General features: G+C 39.0%; 1 long non-coding RNA gene across 1 annotated transcript; it reads left to right on the forward strand.

Moving 5' to 3' along the window:
* The first annotated feature begins 164 nt into the window (after window positions 1–164).
* LOC108641425 lies at window positions 165–983 on the forward strand. The gene is made up of 2 exons (XR_001922004.1): window positions 165–235; window positions 649–983. It is a non-coding gene; the product is annotated as an uncharacterized LOC108641425 (long non-coding RNA).
* Window positions 984–10196: the final 9213 nt, after the last annotated feature.

The raw sequence follows: 10196 nt of genomic DNA on the forward strand, positions 1-10196 counted from the left end.
CTCAGTTTCCCTAGTGACTGTGTGGTAAGAGGACCAAAACAGCTCCAGGAGAAATATAATTTAATTCCACTGGTTCTTGTTCCACTGTTACAATCAGACACTGTCAGTATGCTTCAGTGAAATAAAGAAAATGTAGAATATAGATACTTTTTAAATACATTTTCTTTTTTGCTTGTAAGGCTTTGATTTCCTTATGACAGAGGGTGACCCAAATTATATTCTTCAGTAGGAACAGGTAAGTACTTGTATTCTTTTAGTATTCTTGTCATGAACTATTTTTCTTCCACAATGAACAGTGTATTTTCATCTGCCCCAGTTAAGCATGCAAAGAGCAATATATATTGACAGAATCCTTTGCTTTAAATATATTTTGGCACTTAGAGGCCACCCAGGCTGTCATTCAGCACTGGTCAAATTTTGCCCACAAAACCCACTTATGCCAATGCAAGAGTGAAACATATAAAATCATATATATTGTTGCCTTAGAGTTTTTGATTTTTTAATTTTTATAGATTTTTAAAGTAGCTGCATTATATCCCTCACCCTTTAGCACAGTAGTTTACACATTTACCCAACACTGTTTCCCATTCCCTATCACTCCCTCAAAATTCCATTAAGTCCAGTTGTTTAGTCTTCTTTTCAATGCAGATTTGTAAAAAGCACCTTAACGCCTGCCCCAAGGATTGTAAATAAGGACAACAGCCTTCAGACCCGGAACTTTGGAAGGCCTCCAAGGGCTGCACGTGCTTTGATGAAGAGGAAGATGATGAAAGAGGGGTCCCAAACTCCCCCAGACTCAATTCCCGAAGGGGTGTGCCAGGGTGCAGAATGGGGCAGAGCCAGGAGGTGGACGAACAGGGACTGGATGGACATCATTATAAAATTGTAACACCTGAGTCGAAACCGCACACACAACTGTTGTATTCCCGGAGCCCAGTGGCTCATTAAAGCTTTCTGCTTTCTTATCTTATCTTATACCCTAATTTGGCCCGGAGTCTCTTTTTCAGTGGTCTCTTAAGGCAATAATATCATTGAATGGTTTGGGTTTGAGGAGATCCTCAAGACTATCTAGTTCCACCCCATGCCACGGGCAGGAACACGGTCCACTAGACCAGGTTACTTAGAGCCCCATCCAACCTGGCCTTCAACATTTCCTGGGATGGGGCAGCCACAACATCTCTGAGCAACCTGTGCCAGTGACTCACCACCCTTACAGTAAAGAATTTCTTCCTAATATCTAATATAAATCTACTCTCTTTCAATTTAAAGCTGTTGTCCCTTGGCTTATCGCTCCATGTCCTTGTAAAAAGTCCCTCTTCATCTCTCCTCAGGAGCTGCTATAGCAGCTGGAAGGCTGCTATAGGTTCTCTCCAGAGCTCTCTCTTCTCCTGTTTTGAACAGCCAAAACTCTCTCAACTTGTCTCCATAGGAGAGGTGCTCCAACCTCTGATCAGCTTTGTGGCCCTCCTCTGGACTTGCTCCATCCTGTCCACATCCTTCTTATGTCGTGGGCCCTAGACCTGGATGCAACAGTCCCTCTGGATGACATCCCTTCCCTCCACTGTGTCAACTGCACCACTCAGCTTGGTGTCATCATCAAACTTTCCAAGGGTGCACTCAATCCAACTGTCCATGTCACTGACAAAGATGTAAACACTTGCAATACCAACCCTTGAGGAACACCACTTGACACTGGTGTTCAAACTCAAGAGCTGATTAAACTCAGTGTTGCTCATGTCTGGAAAGTACAACTGCTGCATGGACCTGTGCAGAGAAAAGTAGTGGGTGTTGATTATCAGGCCTTAAAACTCATTTTCCCTGGAGCTCTGTTCCCACAAACATTAGCTCAGCATAGTGAGGTTCTTCAATGCTTCACCTGACCCTCCACAAAGATGCAAAGTCAAAAAGGTTGTCTCCTTAAACTATCCCAGAAAAGCCATTCAAGCCATTTTTGTGCCATGTAGGCAATTTTGAAAAGAATATTAAAAGCCCAAGAAACTTTCTTTTCTCTGTATGAACACTGATGGTAAGTGGTCACATTTAATTTTTTTTCAAAATCATCTCTGCAGGACAAGTACAAATTAAAAATGTATTCTCATAGTACCAACTTCCAGAACATATTCATGGTTTCTGTACTATTCAAACAAGCAAAGAGTCTCAAGTCTTCAGTAGTCTTTGCTGAAAATTTTTTTTAAAGCCAGAATCTCATGTGCTGTATAAACCAAGCCTCTGGTTACATAATTGAGATAGTGGAGAAGCAGGACTTCATCACACAGATCTGAGAACACCTTCCTTCTCTCCCTGAGCATTATGCTCTTTGCAGTGCTTCACAGTAGTGTGGCTGATTTTGATAGTTCTTCTCCTTTACAAGTCCTTGAGGAATCAAGTGTTGTTCTTTGTCGATTCACCTACAAGTGACCACAGAGTGGCCTCTGACTGATTACGCTTTAAAAAAACAAATCTGTAGATTTGTGATTCCTTTGGAGCTTGTCCTTGGCAAGCTGGCTTTATGCTACTTAGCAAAGGCAAACATTTAACAGGCACCATCCCGCAGTCTATCAATAAAGCCTTACACTCCATGTGCATGATAAATCCTCCTTAACTTCTTCCTCAATTTTTACTTGTAATGATTAATGACAAAGCAAGTTAAGGCAGAGCTCCTTCACATGACATGCATGTGACATAATAGGAGACAATAATTTAATGCACAAATATCCACTCATCACAAGTGCAGTGACTCATTGACTTCCCAAAACATGATGAAATCTATCTAATAGATTCTAATGACACAAAACTACAGCAGGTTATAAACTGCTGCAGACTATACATATTGGGTTTTGATGCTTTTTCCTTATATTTCTGCACAACATTAGGGCAAAAGTAGAGAAAAGTACCTGCTTTCTGGTAAGAAAGTGAACTATCCCATGCCAGGGCTCACAAGCCCAGATGAACGTTGGTAGAGTCAGGAAAAGCATTTTATTCTAAGGTCCTCTTTACAAAAAATAATAAATTTATCTCAAATTGTCAATATTTTTACTCTATAGTTTGGAACATTGAGACACAAAAATAACAACTTGTCCAAAGTTCCTGAGCAAGTCTGTGGTAAAAGTGGAAACCTAGACCTTTTGACTTTCAGTTCTCTGATTCAGCCATGAGACCCTCCTTTGCCATGTAATCAGAGTGGTGTTTACAGAGTAAAGTCTACCATAACTTACACTTATAAAACACATGTATTTTACAACAGAATTTTACATGGTCTTTCCTTTTAATTTTAGATAACACTATTAGAAACAGCTATTGCCCACGGGTTGTGCAGCTCCATCACCAGATGCCAGCAGGCTGGACAGTTTCTCCAGGGACTGGGCAATAGTTAGCTGCATTTTTTTGCTTCCCCCCAATACCAGGCATTCAATTAACTCATCAGTAACCACTAGTCAGCCACCAACTTTGTTCTTTTTTTAAAGCTTTTATGAAAAAAAAACAAAGGACTTTGGAAAAACATAGTCAGAAGAAGCCCCATCTGGGACAGTACTTAAAATCGATTTCCAATTAAATTACAGCTGAACATGACAGGGAGGGTAGTAAGGAATGACGTCTCTATGACTGACTTATGTCTCTGCTGTTCTTTGAATTCAAGAGCATTGATTTTTTTTTTACTTTTACTTGGATTTGCTTCCAGTGTCCTGGGATTCCCTGTGGCCCAGAAGGATACAATGCTTGACATAAAGACAAATTGCTGAAAGGTCAGTGTGTTCAGTGTACATTGGTAGTATCTGTGCTGTTGTTATGTTTGCCAAGATCCAAGCAAATTCAAAGAAGAAAATTATATTTGAAGAGCATTTTACCTGAAATTTTTCAGCCTCCTGAAAAATACCCATAATTGCTAACTTTAAATTATACGTTTGTGCAGAGACACTTCACATGAGTTAAAACAGGCTTGCATCTGAGTTTTTCCACACTTGGTTTTGCAAACTCTAATTCTAAGCACAAGCCTAGAATAAGCTTCCCCTAACCTAGTGACACTAATCAGATCCACATGTACAAACATCACGGTAACACAAACTGGCACTGACACCCAGCATAGTCTGGCCAGCTCTGTATAACCAACTTGTCAGCAAGACTTACTGGCCCTAGTGAAGGCAAATCCCAGCTTGTGTTGCAACACTAAGACCGATCTTTTCCCTAGCCTTGCAATTAAGCACCAGAGCAAAAGGTGGCTCAGAAACAAAGTTTGGCATAATTTCTTAAGTCAATCTGAAACAAGTCATCACTTTAGCATTAATTCAACATATATCACAATATAACCTGTGTCCTTTAACACTGCCCCCAACTTGCCAGCCAAAACACAGGCCAGCAGTCCTCTTTCCCCTTGCAGACACTCTCCTTTCCCCTGGAGCTCTGTGAATTCAAGCCCCCAACTCGAGGTCCAGCCATTGCACCCCACTTCTTTTCCTCAAATATGGTTTTGCCCCATATCTTTTCTAGGCCAGATAGAAATTACAAGTAGGATTATGGTGGAGTTCAGGTAACTTTTTAGATTTGCATAAATCAGTTTTACTGAGTCTAACTCCTAACCTTCATCCCAGCCAAAGATAATCATAACCTAAAAACTGCTTTAGGATCCCAAAATAAACACAGCTCAGTGCTTTATGCCTGAACTCTGAAAAGCTTCTCCAGTAACCTGCTATGAATTCAAGTTTTGCTTTTTTTCTTGTATCACTGGAGGTCAAACCCTTTACCTACCATGTTACCCACCCTCCCATCTCGGAGCTCATCTCCCAGTGACAATGGCTTACACCAACTCTCAGTTTAGTTTAACAGGACCTGTTAGTTATTATATGACTTTATAAATTTACATAAACAAAACTCTAATTCCATGCAAAATATGTTTACTGTCAGAAGGACACATAACTCTAATTTGGAAGCAAATATAGAGCTATGAGTACCAGCCTTACATATCTGCCTATCTTGCAGAAAACTGTGTCTTTTATTCAGGCAGAAGCAGTGACAAGAGAACTTCAAAAATGTTAAAATGCTCAGAGCTTGACAAGAATTAGAGTTTTTCTTTGAATTTCTATGAAAATTAACATTTTTCTTGCAGTAGGGATACAGTAATTTTTTAGAGATGAGACAATGTCTGCTGTGCACATGTACTGTCTCATATTACTCTGGATGCCACATTTCCACTTACATTAAAGCATCAGAACACATTATTGACTAACTTAACAGTAATAATCAGAAAGGTTTTTATGTGGCAAGAGTATTATGATTTGATAACAAATTGCCTTTTGTTTTATTTTCCTTCTCTATCTAACAAGACTAAATTATATCTAAGAGCAATTCGTAATAGCTGCAAATGTAATCCATTACCAACAGCAGCAAGCCACATAATCAAATGAGGGAAAGAGGTGATACAGCCTCTGCCTGTCTTTGGAAATGAGAATCTGCATGTGTACACTTTCATACACACGAAGCCAAACCGCGTAGAAAAGGTTTAAATTAGTATAATCATCTCTGGATTTAAACTTGCTGGTCACACTCACTGTAACACCTCATCAGACTACCAGAAGTTAGCCTGGCAGAGAAGCCCCTCTTCACCTGGAGCACAAACTCACTCCCACGCAGAAGCACAGAGAGACACTGAGGAAGAGGCAGACACTAAGGGTTACACACGGGTGAACTCCAGGACACTTTTCACACCTTTCTGAACATGGGAGTTAGGGAGATTTCAGCTGGGAGCCCATCCTGAAAGGGACACCCTGACGTGCATCTTCAGTGAGCTCCTCACAGAAAAATGTGAGCTGGTGAGAGGCAAAGAGCAGAGAGCCTAAATCACCCAGGTTGTCAAAGATTGTAAGTGATACCTGCAGTTTAACCAGAAGCTCTCAGAGCAATGTGCAGGCAAGAGCCAGGCATGGGAACCCATCAGTCTGCAGTGCTCACAAAGCTGGTGACTCATCTGCTGAAGGAACATCACGGGGATCTGAATGCAAATCACCCTCAGCTCTGCAAGGGTTGTCCTGCTGTCTGTCAGAGGCCAGCAACTGGAGGCAGTTCCAGTGAAATCTCTTGCTTAGTGAGGATGTAAAAGATATTCTAAGCACTGCCAAAAGTGAGAGCCTCCCAGAGAGAGTAGCAGTTGAAGGAACCAAACTTTGGAGTCACTGGTGATGGGAAGTGACTGCATTTTGCTGCATTCACCTCTACCTGGGTAAGTCTTGGCTTTCAGGTAAAGCATAAAACATAAAACAATTAGTTGTTTGGGGTTTTTTTTTAATCCAGTTTACTGTTTTGGGCAGAGAAAATCACCATTATCTCACAACTCCCTGCAGCTTGTGCAGGAAATAAGTTTTGTGCCTGTTCTGCTGCCTTGGAGCCAAGAGCTGCTTGCCTCAGAGTTGGATTGTGTGATAAGCAGTGCCTCAAACGCACAGCTAAGGTAATAGTCTTCTGGTTTGCAGCCTATAAGCTTTCATACAACCTGCACAGTAAAGACTACAGTAGGTTTGTTTCCTTTAGAGAAATATTTTTTCACCTGATAAACTGTAAAGGTAGCCTCTGACTGTGGGGTAAATAAGCTATGCAAGGCAAGTGTTGCTAAAACTGCTGGACTTTCTTTTTTAAGAACTATTATAAATATTAAAACACTTTAAAAATATTTCTAAGTGCATCAAACAACTCTGCAGTTCAGATTTACTTTCACAGCCTAATTTTGCCCAAAGGTAATTATATAAGACATGTATGTTCCCAGGAAGTCGTTTTGTTATGCTTTCTGTTTTATTTAAACAATAATCATCATGCAAAATTGACCTCTAATCTGGACTTTCCACAAAACACTTTATCTTCTTTGACAATGAGCAGAAAATGGACAAGAATGAGGGAGTAATTAGTATTCAAACAGCTGCATATGCTGATAATGAAAAAATTGACTCTGTCAATGAGCCTACAGCCCACCACTTGTGTAAAAACAGAGGAAAGCAAATGAAGCTAGCAGCCCTCCTACTGAAAGATGCTAGCTACAAATAGGCTGTCTGCAAGGAGCATTTTTTCAGGAGAACTACAGCTTTCACAGTGAAATACAAACTGGTACCATGATTTGCTGCAAATATAATGATTTAGCAGAAGGCGGGGATCATATAATGAAATGATGGAAAGAGGCAATGTACCACACTGCACTGAAAAGGATCAAATTAGCATGATCATTACCAGTGCAAATGAAGACAGCATTCCTGCATTTCTCTGCCTTTTCTGCCAGTATACATCTGGTTGTAATGGAGGATAATTAAGCTTTTAAAATTATTTTAAAATATTTTATTTAAAACAAGCATTGATTAAGTTATGCTGAACTGTGTACATCACTGATTTGAAAGTATGATTGACTGACAAGAGGATACCTAGCCCATGGCTCAGAAGAAGAGAGAATTGCTTGGTCATCACATAAAACATGGCTGTAAAAAAATATTGCAAACATAAGTAAATTGCCCACAGTATTGTAGATGAAATCTTGCCCATCTTGAAGCTACTTTGACAGTGTTAGAGAGTTGTAGGGTCAATAAAACATTGATTTTATATCTTTTCTTTTGCCAGGCTTGGCAGAGAAGAACTGCCCTTCCACTAGAATGGTTTTATGGATTACAATTAAGGAAACCTTCAAAATACAACAGCTGATCATGGAAGAAGCCATGGAGAGAGGGGTAAGTATAAACTATCCACTCGGGGGAAAAAATATTCTGCAAGTAGTTTTGCCTGTGTTGTGAATTTTTGATGGTTTGAATATGCTGTGAGTCAAGTGATGTTTTCTTTCAGAAGATAAATTTCAAGGGCTGTGAAGAGGAAATCACGGGGCTATTGTGATGATTTGGATCTGATCTATTATTTGCACACTGTTTCCTCTGAGAATGTAATATACAATTCTGTTAAATGAGATGGACACAGAAAATGTCCACAAAGAGAAACGCTTGTCTCCCCAGAATGTATAAATGCCTAGGATGGATGAACCTTTGTACCAATCTCAAGACTGGTACCAACTGCAAGATTAGCAAGACTAGGGTTTGAACTTTTAGGAGTTTTACAGTTTCTATACCAAAAAATGTAAAACACTAGAAGAAGCATGAATATAATATTATAAGAACACCATCAGCCAGGAAGATCTGAGTGACCATACTCTTGTATTCAAAAATGCTGTCTCCAGTCAGCATTTCCACCAGTTTCTTTGAGCCCCAGTGAAACCTGGCCTGCAGCTTAGGTATAAGTACGAAAAATGTATTTACACAGACTACAGAGAATTTTACATGGTGTGAGCTTCTTGGTTCTTGTAATCCCAACAATAATTTACTGAATTCTTTTTCTTTAAGACCACTTGTGTACAGTATGCAATTTACAAACATTGTGCCAAAAAAAACCAAAAGGAAACTAAAAAAAACAACCTCTCAGAGTGGAGAAAAACCCAGCTGTTCTAAAGTCTAAGAAATACCCTGGTAATGGTCTTAGTTTTCTTTCCATCTTCAATTTTTGTTCTAACATCAATTATACTCATTATCAAGCCATTGACTTACTTTTTTTCCAATACAAAACCAGACACATGTTCCCAATCCTACAGTCACTGTGGAACACTTTTCAATTAGCAGAAAGGACTTTGGAGTAGTTTTCTAGGTCTGCAGTACATCCTCCTTCACTAGAGTATTGGCAAGAGACATTTGATTAGTCATGCTAATCAAATGACTTGAGAGAATAAAGGCTCAAAGTCAAGTGGAACAGCATGGAGGGGAGCAAGATGGAATGTTTGCCTGGGGCTTTTAACATGTGACATGACACTATTGCCTAAAGTTTCTTACTAACACAGTATTCCAGCTTGATATTAGCATTCAGTATGTTAGTTGCTGGTATTTGAATTAAGTCAACTCCAGCTTCTCTTCTTTTAGGACACTTTATCTGCTTTTTCCTGTATTTTCAACATCAGGATTTTAGGACATTATCAGGAACTAAAAGATAAGTCGTATGAAGAGACCAAAACAAAACCCAGTTCGTGTGAACTGGAACTTTTAGAAACCTGCATTTATTGATGCATGGAAACTGTGGCTCTAATTTTACTTGGACATTGAAAAAAGGGTAACAATCTTACCTTCAGTAACTATCAAGAATTGCACGATAAGTCCAAATAAAAATACTTTGCACAGTACATGCAAGCAATAGAACCTACTCATGAATATACTACTCTCATGTTAGAGGTGTATAAACTGTAGCTCAGGGCAAAAAGTTCAAGCAATTTACTCAAGGATACACTGCACCTTACTGAGAGCCCAGGAGTTCAGAGCATCGAGCCCCTTGGACAAGTAAATTAAGACTATTTTTGGCTCTCTGAATGACAAAAGAGCACAATTATTTTGTTTCCTTTTTAATAAGTGCATTTATGTTCATCAACAAGCAGCCCAAGAACCCCAAGAAGAAACACAGGCTGCTCAGCAGTATCACTACCATGTCAGCCAAAAGATTTGCAACCACTTAAGTGGCTGCATAAACCCAGTAGCTTCATATCCATTTTCTAGCACTCTGAGATCTTGAAATAACAGAGTATACCCAAAATAATGAATTCTTATTCCCCATGTAAAATCTGAGAGCAGCCTGCAGTCACCCCGCAGTACCCCTACATACCTCCACAAAGGATCTAAGCAAGTCTGATGCATTGGCCTTACATTCCATAAAGAAGTGTCACCAAAGTTAAATCTCTTTCACAGCAAAGAACAGGCTTGAAAACAAAATGCTTAGTTTTGAAAATGTCTTCATAAACTATTTACAGATCAAACAAATAATAGGAAATCCCCACTTAGATGAACTGAGTTTGTTTTACCTTTATGAGAATGAATGATATTTGACTGAATAACCATTTAATTTTTATATTTTAAAAATCTCCATGGACTTTAAAATCAATAGATTTTACAGCTAATTCATTTTACCACCAATTTATATTTTCCAAATAAAATACCATTTATTTGTAATACATCTTGATTTCTTATCTATTTTTTAAATATCAGGTATAATATCAAATAATTCTCTCACTTTTTATGCTTAAATACTGTTTGATTCTATGAGCCATGTTGTATACAAGTTACTCTATAGACTCTGATATTTTACAGTGGTTTCATAAATTAGCCTTCTAAAGTGATTAAGCTGTTCTTTGGACTCCAGAAATAAACTCC

The sequence above is a fragment of the Manacus vitellinus genome, unplaced genomic scaffold (assembly GCF_001715985.3).
Source record: "Manacus vitellinus isolate BGI_N305 unplaced genomic scaffold, ASM171598v3 scaffold_0_pilon, whole genome shotgun sequence".
NCBI classification, from domain to species: Eukaryota; Metazoa; Chordata; class Aves; order Passeriformes; family Pipridae; genus Manacus; species Manacus vitellinus.